This window comes from Rhododendron vialii, chromosome 9a (genome assembly GCF_030253575.1).
Source record: "Rhododendron vialii isolate Sample 1 chromosome 9a, ASM3025357v1".
Lineage (NCBI taxonomy): Eukaryota > Viridiplantae > Streptophyta > Magnoliopsida > Ericales > Ericaceae > Rhododendron > Rhododendron vialii.
In genome coordinates, this window is record NC_080565.1 from 21,613,749 (window position 1) to 21,626,526 (window position 12,778).

The 12,778-nt window shown below is 43.5% G+C and overlaps 1 non-coding gene across 1 annotated transcript; it reads right to left on the reverse strand.

The window, feature by feature from the left end:
• Window positions 1-1,313: 1,313 nt before the first annotated feature.
• Window positions 1,314-1,420, reverse strand: LOC131302211 (small nucleolar RNA R71). Its single transcript, XR_009191673.1, has one exon. It is a non-coding gene; the product is annotated as a small nucleolar RNA R71 (small nucleolar RNA).
• Window positions 1,421-12,778: the final 11,358 nt, after the last annotated feature.

A 12,778-nucleotide genomic window follows, 5' to 3' on the forward strand; every position in this document is an offset into this window, starting at 1 on the left:
CTGGTAAACTGCGTTTTTTTTAGCTTAAGCATGATTTAGGGTTAATTTTATGTACCAAAACTTAGAGGTGTTAACCTCTTTGATCAAATGTAGGCAAGGGTTAGGCTACTTGCCACATTTGATGCTTGGAGCTATGTCCCTCTAGGTGTTTATTTAAATGTCTCAAAAACCCTAAACAAGCTTAACACCTTTCGTAAAAAAGAGAAGAGTAAGTTCATCTTTGTATTATGGGTGTTAACTATCCCTAAGCCTAGCATTTAGTTTAAATCTCCGATTAAAAAGCCATAGTTAGGTTAGGTAGCCATTTACTAAATCTCTCAGTTGGCCGTCTCAATGCCGAACTTGGTTAGCGGACCTAATGCTAAAAATCTCTATGCAAGCTAATTTCCAAACTAGTTATGGATGCGCTCCCTGTGGATTCGACCCCGGACTTCCGGGTACTGTGCTTTCAATCGACCTAGCCCTATGCTTGGGGTATTCTTATTGCAACACACATTAAGGTCGCAAGCATTTTTGGCGCTGTTGCCGGGGAGTGCTTTATTTTATAGCTTAGTTTGGAGGTTCGCCAAACCATTGTAAGTAGCCCACTTCATTGTACTTTGTGTGATTTGTACTTAATCTAGCGGATACCTCTAACCTGAGCTTCTCAAACGTGAGGTTTAACGAAACTAGAGTAAGTACAGATTACCTTTTTCTTTTATTGTCTTTTCTTATCGAGGCGGTGGCATAGCCGCTCTTGTCTGATTAACTTTTATGTGTGGTCATCGTGGTGTCTTCAAAGTCCAAATTCTAAAAGGCTTCATAGATCATTTTCTCCTCCTCGACCCAAAACTCCTCGTCGGGTTCGAGCTAGGACACCACCACCCGTAAAAACTTTTTTTTCTGTAAGAACCCCTCCTTGAGAAAGAATGGCCGAAAATGGTGGTGAAGATATCCTGCCGGTTGTGCCCAAAAGGACTATGAGTGGCTATATGAATCCGGCCTGTACTACTCTGCGTCCCACCATAGTCCTTCCAGCTGCAACCGAGGCGAATACTTTCACCATGAAAATGCATCACATCAACATGATGCCCCCGTTTTATGGAAAGGACAAAGAATGCCCATACACTCATATGCGGGCATTTAAGGAATTGGTATCCACGATAGTATCCACGCCCACTCAGCTTGAATCCGCAAAGCTGAAACTCTTTCCATTTTCTGTGAAAGATAAAGCCAAGATTTGGTTGAATAATATGAGACCCCAATCTTTGGCCAATTGGGCAAATTTGTCTAAGGCATTTTACATGAAATTTTTTCCCCTACATCTCTCAAAGGATCTCATGCATCAAATTCAAATGTTTAAACAAAAAGATGGGGAATCATTTTATCAATATTGGGAGAGGTATAAGGATTTGCTAAACTCCATCCCACATCATGGCTTTGCAGTTTTTCAAATGGTCGAGTGTTTTCTGAAGGGATTCTCCCCAAGCACTCAACTTCTCGTGGATAGCATGTGTGTGGGTGGAGTCATGGCTAAAACTCCTGATGCGGCATGGGACTATTTTGAGGAATTGGCTGAAAAAACACAAAATTTGGATTGCTCGGACCCCTTTGAAAGAAATGTGGTTAATCTGGTTCTGAGATATTCCGGAATTTCATTTGAGTGAGCAAAGTGACCTAGCACATAAGGTTACTCAGCTCTCTCGTCAAATTGAAACTTTGCAACTCCATAAGGTAGCCGGCGTGGCCTCTGTGTCCAAGGCGGAGGAAATTTGTGTTTTATGTGAAATTGCAGGTCATGCTATCGGGGATTGCCAAATGCTCCCCGCCGTTAAGGATATTCTTCAAGGAACCGGAAATTGTGAGAACTCCAAAAGTCAGAAAATGGATTTAAGTTGGGTTTAATCGATTTCACGGCTTATTTTTTCTTTTCTCCTTCTTTTCCATTTCTCCTCCACTCCTCTTGTCCGAGTCCCTCCGGCGACCACCATTGTTCATCGCCGTTCTCCTCCTCCATCACTGTCGGCCGCGGCCGCCGTCGCTGTTGTTTGCTTTCTTTTTCTCTTGTTTTGGACGTGATAGCCATGCCACCTTCGGAAGTTGTGGGTTTGTCCTCATACCCTCCTTGCAGGTGCGAGTATTCTTCTTCTGATGAGGAGGCGATCGAGGAGCCGGGCTTGTTTGTCGTCGATACCTACGTTCTTCCTTCGCGTAGGTTAGGCTATGGCGATTTCTTACAGTATCGTCCTCCTGTTGGCGGCCCAGAGGCCGAGGTGGTTCACAGGGAACCTAAGCGGCACTTAAGTGTTCTCAATGTCCCTGTAAGTTCCCTGAAAAGCAAAAGATTTACTTTAGTTTGGAGCTTAATTTCGTATGATCAAAGATGAGTTTTATTCTAGGGATGAAATCCCTTTAGCTAGGGGGGCAAATGATAAAGACCTGTGGTTAGGTCGAATTTCTTTTGTAAAAATAATCGTGCCCCCTGTTTAGGCAATGCATGCTTTTAAATGCTTAATTTGATGCCCCTAGCTTTTTATTTGTTTATGTAATCATGAGATTAATCCCCTTTTGGATCTTTGCAAAGGAATAGGAGATTGGAGGCCCGTGGTGGAGGCTGGGAGGTGCACAAGTGGTTCTTGGCATTGCCGGAGCTAGCTCGAGAGTTGGTGCGTGCTATAGGTTTTGAGACGTTCATTCTAGGTCTCAATCTTCCGAAGATTGATTGGTCGCTGATGACTTCACTGGTTGAGAGGTGGTGGGATACCACCAATACATTTCATTTCCCATCTGCCAGTGAGATGACGATCACACCAGGTGACTTTTCTTTGCTGACCGGCCTGCAAGTAGGTGGAGCTCCTCTTCGGGTTGACCCTAGGCTTTGGGAGCGGATAGGGGCTTTGGAGTGGTTTCTGGGCAAGGTGCATCCTCTTCATTCGCGTGGTCATGTTGACATCTCTTGGCTGAGCAAGACTTTTATGAAGACTGATATTTTGACTCAAGTGAGTGTTGAGCAGTTGACATGAGCCTTTCTTCTCTATCTTCTTGGTCAGACATTTTTTGCCAACAAGGATAGCTCGGTGCATACATAGTTTTTGGCCCATTTGCAGTATTTGGAGGCTGTTTGGGAGTTCGATTGGGGAGCACCTGCTTTGGCTACCTTATACGGCAATCTTGGAGCTTGTTCATGGGACAAGAGAGCCATCCTTGGCGGTTACTATCGGGTGCTTGAGGTATATATCCTTCTTTCTTACTTCCTTCCTTACTTTGATTTCTCCCTGTTATTTGAACTTGTTTGCTAATTCATTTTACAACTCTGGGCTTTCAAGCATCTCCTTCAATTTCCAACGGATACTAAGCATGAGGATGCAAGCTGCATTCCTCGCTATGAGCGATGGTTGGCGAGGCAACGGACGCCACGGTCGCTAGTTTTGAGCCTTCCCGAGTGGTGGCGAGTCTTGGACCGATTGACGGTTGATCAGGTATTTTTTTTCTTCCCTTTGTATTTCTTGTCCTTTACACTTCCATTGCTTTATACTGTGGCTGATTTGTTCCCGTTTTGTAGGTACGATATGACCCTTGGGGTGGTGTACCAGAGGATGCCCCTCTTGCGCATTCCAGGGTTCTAGATTGTACTCGTAGCTTGCTCGAGGGACCATTCTGCCGAGCCTGGTACTTAGGTGATCGGGTGGCTAGTCAGTGGCACCTGCGTGCTGAGGCTCTTCAGTTTGCTCCTCCTCCATCTCTGGCGTCGATGAGATCCTCTCACTTAATGTCCAAGGAAGATTTGAAGAATGCTCGGATCAAAGATTGGGCAGGCTTGCTTCTTCAGTTGAGGGACTATATGGAGTATTGTCACCTTTTCTTGACTCCACCTGTTGTTCCTCCAGTTGTTCCTGTTTGGCCACGGGCCCCTACTTTTGTCTCCTTCCATTCTGATGATGGAGACGAGGAGCGCTTACTCCTTGTTTGACCCAACTTTACACACTTCTAGCCTGGGTTTCACAGGTGTTACCTCTCTTCTGACTTTGTTTCATTTTCTTCCTGTTGTATCCTATATTCCAATGTTTGTAATGTTTGATTATCCCATAGGTACCCGCAGAGGTAGTACAGGAGTGGTTGCATGCTTATCAGAGTGCAGAGGCTTTGGTTCGGAGACAGCTTCGTCGGATCCTCGAGGTATGATTTTTCCATGCATCTCCTTTTGCTTTGTATCCTTTCTTGGATTTGAGTGCTTGTATTCCTCTCTTTTGGTTACAGCTGGAGGCCGAGCGAGTACCAGCTACTTGTGGGGAGGATGTGGGAGCCAGTGAGCGATCCTTGTCCCAGAGATCGTCTTAGAGACGCCGTCATGACTAGCCTCAGGATTTTCTTTTCCCTGTTCATAGTTAGTGAAAAGACAAGCAGAAATTGTATTTATACAGTGAAAGCAACCACAATGACGATTTTTGTAAGCAAGTCTTTGTTCATGAAATGAGAAATGCCCTCTAAATATCCTCGAGTTTGCATGCGATAGTCAGAACATAGCTTTTGAAATTGTTTTGAACAAGTATTTACTAACAGACAGTAATTTGTGTAAATTGAAATGCTGGCCGAAGGATTGATTACCTGGCCGAAAAACCGATGTTGCGGCCGATGTATCAATTCTTCGGTCGTTATTTCTATTTTCAAAAGGATGGTAGATTTTGTTTTGGCCAAGTGGCATCCTCTTTTCTCTTCCTTCTTATGCTTGGTTTTGATTTTCTACCTTTTGCGTTTGTCATGTTACATAGTATGATTGCCAAACTCGAGAGTTTTCGGGACATCCTGTCCATTTGCGTCAATAACCTTTAGGTTAGAGAGGATGAACAATAGTTCTCGTGTCTTTTGCCTTTGCCAATTCTTTGAGAAAAGCATGCTCATCTTTTTCAAGCTCAATACGTAGAGTTAGCTATGCGTATCATTGAATACAAATCTCTTGATGTTTTTCCTTCTCTCTAAATGCTTAGGCTGTATCTCAAAGCGAGATTGCCTACGTATCCCAATCAAGGAATCAGGCCATGAACGTAGTTCCAGATTACCACCTTTGAGGTTGGGTTTCCACTCTTGGTTTTGCTCTTGATTTTGCCTAGGTTACCTAATGGAGGTTGAGTCCCTAGCGAGCTTTTGAATGCCTTAACTTTTGCCTAAGCTGTGCTTTTGCAGTTTCTTGTCCTAGCAGGCTTTGCTCTTACTTTTGCTTGGGTTCTTTAGATTACCCAACGAGCATAAGAGGATTTCTGTATTTTGGAGAGGAATTTGGTGGAGATATTTTTTTTGGGGTCTCCTTTTGCGTTTGTACTTTCATGATGGGTAAGCTAACTCTAAGTGTTCTCACGGAGATAGCATATTCTTTCCAAGTTTTGACAAAAACCTAGTTTCTTAAGCAACTAAAGTTCATCCTTTCTTTCCCTTTTGTCGGTGACACAAAGAACTTGATTCCTTGAAATTTCCCTTGTTTGGCAAAGAGACTATAGCATATGGCAATTGCATTTTAGGAATTAGATTATTGAAATAGCATGGTCTAGAAGATGAAACAGGAATTCACTTAGAAGAAATAAAATGCCCAAACAGGGGCCCAAAACATGTCCTAGTTTGATTTAGAAAACAAAAACAATGTTTAATGTTCTTTGCCATGTTGTGACTTCTCAGCTACTGCGGTATTTCGGGGTCATCTTCCTTTTCTTTACCCTTCATAGTTTTATACTCTTTTCCACCCTCTTCTTTACCAAACAGAACCTTTGAACTGGATCCATCTTCAAAGTTTGTGCGGTGACTACCTTTTCCAGACATGAGCAGTCCCCAAATGGAAATTCCAGCTTGAGTTTTCGTCATTCCTTCCTCTTTCTTGTTGATCATGTAGCCATGAGAGAGATTAGCCATTTGGTTAAATAGTGATGCTAAGGAGATTCCATCGAGCGGATCATTGTATTCTCCTTCCATTTCATCAAAGTCACTTTCCCCTGTCTGTGTATGTGAAATCTAGATCCTCTCTTTCTTTTATCCACTGGCTGTAGTCACACTCTTCATAGGGATTGACCCACGGTTGCATTTGGGACTCATCCACTTTTTCGATAAGGTTGATTGTTTCCCAGACAATTGGAGGTGTTGGGATTTTTGGACAATTAATGGGTACCATTATTTGGGCCAGCTCGAAGTGAGCATGCCTTCTCATCATGATGACCCTCTCCTTTTCCTTCTTTCTATTTTCAAACCAGATGCACAGCCATTCATCATCCTCCACAAACAGAATGTCGGGATCCTCCAAATTGTGTTTTGCCCAGGAATGCTTTTTCCACTTCCTCAGCTCCTCTTCCTTTGCTTGTTCTTCTTCGTCACTTTTGTCAGACATGTCAGGATTGATCACTTTCAATTGATCGGACTCGTTGTTTTCTTCTTCCTCTATTATGAAACATCCATCCTCCTCTGGGAAGGTCATGGTCGGCTTGGTTGGGTGCTTTGGACAATGTATTGGCTAGGGTTGTATATGAGGTTGTGAGACAGAGTTATAAGATTGATATTTTGGGGTGGCTCAGTATTGTGGGGTGTTTTGGTTTGTGTGTCAGGTTGCAGAGGATTTATGGCTCAACTATCAATGAGATCTTCAATGTCATGGTGAAGGCACATGCAATTGTCAGTCTCATGCCCATGGTGTTGATGGTAGGCACATCGTTTGTTGGGGTCATTGTTTAGGCCATAAGGTGGCTGAGGAAGTGGTTTGTTTAAGGGTTTGAGATGGCCTGGACTGCTAAGAATAGTTAAGGCTTGGGAAAAGGTCATGTAGAGAGGGTCAAAATTGCGGTGGGGGTGATTTGAATTTCGGGAAGGATTAGCTTGGCAAGGATCTTGAGGCAAGGTTGGGTTAAAGGCATTAACAGAAGCATGAGAAGTATGGGTTGGATAGGTTTTCTTGGGTGGAGGAGGAGGTTCTTCTTTCCCAATGAGCCCTAGCTTAATTCCATCTTCAACTTGTAATCCTGTTGCATGCAGGCATTTGAAATCGGTGATGGCCTGAGTATAGATATGTTTGAGGTACTTAGGTTGCAGATTTTGACAACTATCTTGACTTGATCTTCCTCAGAGGGTCGATTTTTCATCTTAGCTGCTTTTTCTCTCCACCTAGCCACAAAGGTAGCAAAGTCTTCGTTTGATTCTTGCTTGGTCATCTCCAAATCTCGAGTGGTTAACTCAATTTGGACATTGTATGCATACTGCTTGACAAAAGCATTGACAATTTCGGGCCAAGTTTGATAATGCACAAATTCCAAGGTGAGGAACCAATCAAGGGCGCTTCCAGTGAGAGTTCGTTGAAATAGTTGAGCAATGAGCTTTTCATTCAAACCCATCGGCTTCAGGGTGTTGATAACATGGCGGACATGGCTAGTAGGGTTGCCAGTCCCATTGAACTTTTCGATATTTGGCATTTTTAATTTCTCGAGCAATTGAGAATCTGGAAAAAGCAAAGTCCTTCAAAATCCGAAATTTGGTCCCCCTGTGAATGGACCAGAACATGTCTGATTTCTTTGACTTGTTTGGTTAATTCGGGATTTTTTGCTTCTTCCTCGTCTTTCTTGTCTTCAGCATCTCTTGCTGCTTTCTCAGCTAGTAGATAGGCAATTTGGGCTTGGAGCTCAGCGATGGTGGCGTCGTTGTCTACCATTTTGGGAGTGGGAGGATTATTGGTGAAGCTTTGGATTTGATAGACGATCGGTTTTGCTGAGAAGATGACCGCAAAGTCCCTGAAAGTGATTGGGACCATTGCGGTGAAGGTGTTTTGACAGGCGAGGATGACAAGTGGGATGGTTGTGAAGACCTCTATTTGGCGTAGCTTCGGGTGTTATAAGACTATAAAACTGGCTGTGGTTGCTTCTTTGTTTTACCTATTGTGCCTGCTTGAAAAGTAAAATACCTGTAAGTTAATACTCGGCTGTGTAGGGTTAGGATTTGGGTTGAAAATCCCAACCCCTCTGCACAGAAAGAGATGTTACAACAATAGTTTATACAGGTTGTGAGGAAGAACTTCAAAGTAGAATGCAGGAAAATTCCTTAACCTGTGGGTTTCTGTCTTATTTTGATAAGTTCTATGGCTTTCTAACCCATGAAAGGTTTAGGTGGTCTCAATGGTGCTCCATTGTCAAAGGGCACCAATCCTTTTGCCAGCCCATCATAGGCGGCAATCGGGTGATTTCCTTTTTGATATACCACTAGGTACAAGTGACTGTGGAGTTTGCTGGAACCCCTAACATAACCCGTGACATACTGGGATATTAGGAGAACTCAACGAGGTTGCCTGCTCGATGCATATGATAAATGAATTAAATAAAGCATGTATTAGTCTTACGTCAAAATTTTATGGTTATAGCTCTCAAGTCCCTAGCAGAGTCACCAAAAACTGTAGACACCTCCCAGAGTGGGGCATCGCCATACAGATTGATCATTGTTTGTTTGTTTGCTTTCCATTTCATAATCAAAGATCGTGGATATTCCCATAGCTAGGAACATCGCCACACGATAGCGGTTATCATCAAAATAGAGCCGCCACCTAGTTTATAAAACTAGGAAATACAAGTAGAGATTCTGGGTACGGGAGCCAAAATATAATAAGGGGAAGGTGTTAGGCACCCCTCTTTGCTCAGTCGTGAGACTGGCCCATAGTTGTTCGACACATGATTAAGACATGCTTTATGTAATTCAAACAGGTAAACTAATTAATTAGCCTTTAAGCAGTTAATGGTGAGCCGAGACTGTAATTGAAAACATGCATCAGAAAACACAATAAAACAAACATGTCCTAGGGAGATAGATCTCGCGGCTAGTGAATGGATGTCACGGCCGAGAGATCCTCATGGTTTGATGTATCGGCCGATGGATAGAAGATCCAGCCGATGTTCTTCCTCACACCAGACTATTCAACTAACAGATAATCAAAAAGCTATGATTAAGCATAAAAACAGTAAATAAATTGAACCAGAGGCCCCTAGGCCTCACCACCTTGATCCCTCAGTGGCTTGATTGCTTCGGATTGATTTGATTGACTGATTTGCTTCTTGAAAACCCTAGGTTTAGGGTTTGAACTTTGGTTGATCATCGGATTAGCGGCTGGCTGCCTTCAAAAGATTAGGGCTTTTGTAGAGGGGATTTGAGAGTGTATATGAGCAGAGTTTCGTGGCTTTTAGGGGTGATTGAATGTATGAATTGTGTATTTTCGAAGCTCAAAGGGCTCCTTTATATAGGCATAGGGATGACACACCTTAACCGATCAAAATCGAAGGATTGAATTGGAGTTATAAGGCAACATGAACTCCTTATGGTAATCCTCTAACGTAGCCCGAACGCATCGGGATTTGGCTGCTAGGGTTTGACGATTGGATCAAACGATTGACAAAACATTCCAGAATCTGGAAAATAGATGATTTGGCGGCCGAGGTAACGATTGAGCAATCGAAGGATGGACCTGGCAGTTGAAAGATCAATCTCTCAGGGAGATTTTCAAGCAAAAAGTTTCACAGGTGAAGAAATAATGTTGAGGCCATGAGATCGATATTACGGCCGAAAGATAGATTTTCCTAGAATACTGTATTTCTGTCTGAAAGGCTATTTGGCTCTGAATTGGGTCCTCTAAGTGGCTAGAAGTTCTCACCATAAGTCCTAAGGCTCACGAGAAGTCAATTAGCAATTACTGTATCCATATCATCATTGGGATGGTCCCCAAGGTGGGACTTGAAATAATCGTTAGTCCTAATTGGGGTGTCTACACATACCAAGACCATTTGAAAAGTTTTACAATATGACTTTTATGGCCAACACGTCACAAGGATCCTTATGTTTTTTGCCGAACATGTGAAGCATGCCAGAAGTTGGGTGCAGTGACTCGGAGGGATATGATGTCCCTCACCAATATCCTTATCATTGAAGTTGTAGGGAGGTATTCCCGAACAGGCCCAAGAAGAGCCCGAACACGATTTGAAGAAAAGGTCAACGCGCTATGGACCAGTGACATGAGAAGTCAATGGTCCAGAGAGGTTGTACGATTCTCAGTTCAGTAAAACATGAGAAGTTATTGGACCAAATAAAAGGAAAGTGACACGTGATGCCACTGTTCAAGTAATTTGTTCGGCGACAGGAAAGCCGAACAGGAGGAGAACTCATAAAGAAAGGAATGGTCCAAATAATTGATAAAGGACCAGTTACATGAGAAGTGGCTGGTCCAGGCTTTCTGCTCGGCTATGAGGTGGCCGAACAAGGAGAGAAGTCCTATCAGATGTTGAAGTAGAGGGAACACTTTGGAAGAGTCCAGAAACAGTGGTATTCCGTTAAAAAGTGATATCCCGAGAATATAGGATCTGTAAAAGATACCCAACGGGAATGGGATGTTCGGCTTGTTATGGAAAAAGAATCCTACAAGGATTAAGGTAATAAACTGATAAGGGAACGAGAATCCAAGATATCCTGGTTTTCCTATACGAGGTAGGAAACCTAGGGCAATATGGATACTTGGGCAGCAATCATCCATGAATCTATAAATATGAGGTAAACCTAGAGGAAAAAGGTACGCAATACATTGCATTCTTACGTGACTTCCTATTGATATTTAGGGTTTATTATCAGTATGAGATACTAACAAAGGCATCGGAGGGCCTTTGCCACGAGAGGCAAAGGTGCACTCACTCTTTGTCTATTTTGCAGGTCAAGGGTTCCAATGATGAATTAGGGTTCCGGTCAAGAGGCACGAGGAGCCGTTACAATCTAGTGCTGATCAAAGCAACAATTGAATTTGTCCACCTACAATTGGCGCCGTCTCTGGGAAACGAAAGAGTTCCCTTTGAAATACGACCATGGTGGAAGTAGATCCAGCAACACCGCACGACCCAAAGGATGTGTTAGATGGAGGAAGGGATAAATCTCCACCTGGGGCTCCAAGAAAGCCCGAGGGTGGACACAGGAGGACCACGAGTAAGGGCCGCCCCCTTACCATCCACAATAAAAATAGAGATGGAGAGACGGCTTCGAGATCCACGAGAAGGAGTAAATCCCATCGAAGGGATGAATCGGTCGCACACTCCAGGAGTGTGCACCGTAGCGAAGACGTTCTTGATAAAAAGAGGCAAGAAATCGAGGAGTATGCTCGATTGATTAAAAAATGAGAACATGAGATTAGAGAACTAGAGAGAATCAGGGAACATCTGGAGGATTCCGGACTGTCTCGAAGAAATTCTAGAGGTAGTGGGTATGCTATGGTACAATACAGAAAAGCTCCTTCACGAGGAAGAAGGAGCAGAAGCAGAAGCAGAAGCCCAACCCCTAGGCGACATAAAGTTTCTCCACGAAAAGAGAGGAGCAAGACTCGAACACCGGAGCGAAGATGGGTTTCTCCAAGAAAGAGGAGAAGCAGAGGTCGAAGCTCTACCCCTGAGGAGGAAGGGAGTAGGAAACATCATAGGGACAGGTACGAAAGACCTGATTCCGATTGGGAAAGAACTAGACCCAACGAAAAGAAAGGACCAGAGGATGAAACCATGATTGCACGAGAGGCAGCACGAAAAGCACTTAAGAATATAGCATCCTCCCCTTTTGCAAAGAAATTACAAGAGGCTAAGTTGCCGACCAGAGTGAAACACAGTACGTTCATCCTCTACGAGACAGATGCTGATCCTGTGGCACATATACAGCATTACCAGCAGGCAATGTTCATGCATGAAGGAGATGATGCAATTATGTGCAAGATGTTCCCGTCGAGTTTAGGGAACGTAGCTTTGTCTTGGTTTCACAGATTGGGTTCACGCTCCATCCGAACATGGGTGCAGTTGGCCAAAGAATTCACTGCACGGTTTTTGACGAGCAGGAAAGCTCCAAAAACTTTTGATAGCCTTTCCTTTATGAAGCAAGGCGAGGACGAGCCGATCAGGACATATGCAAAAAAGTACTGGGAAACCTTCAACGAGATTGAAGGTTACAGCGAGGAATACGCGATAGCCATGTTCAAGACAGGTTTACCTGTTCGGGGGGAACTGCGTAAGTCCCTAAACATGAGTCCAGTGCAGACATTGGCAAAACTGATGGAGCGAATTGAGCAACACGCCAGGAACGAGGATGACATTCTACGAGAGGATGGTAAGCTGGCCGCCGAGCAAGTAAAGGGGCCTATAAAGAAAGCAGACAAGCCAGAGCCCAAAACTTATCGTGAAAGGAAAGATTATGGGCAAGCAAAGAAAGAGCCGTACAAGGACAAACAAGCTCCGGATCCCAAGTCATTCTTTTCAATAAATACGGTCTGGAAAGAGCCCATTTACAGGATTCTTTATCGAATAAAGAATCAACCTTATTTTAAATGGCCTCCAACTCTAGGTGGGAATAAAGATGCAAAACGTGCTACGAATCAGCACTGCAACTACCATAAGGATTGGGGCCATATGACAGAGGATTGTGAGATGTTTAAACGGCATCTTGATGATCTGGTCTCGCGAGGTTATCTCAAAGAATTTATCCAAGAAGATCTCAAGGATAAAGAAAAAACAATGGAATTGGATTACGAACAGAATCCAAAGGGAGTAATCCATATGATACATGGATTAGCCGAACCTTATACAAGAAATGAGGTGAGATTGCTTCAGAGACAGATTAAACATGACCAACATGTGATGCAGTTGGGAAAGAAGAGAGGGCGTAACGAAGAAGCATGCAACGAAGGCATAGTTTTTACAGATGAAGATCTGGGAGGAGTCCAGGTACCTCATAATGACGCTTTAGTCATAACCCTACAAGTTGAGGAATATGACATGGAAAG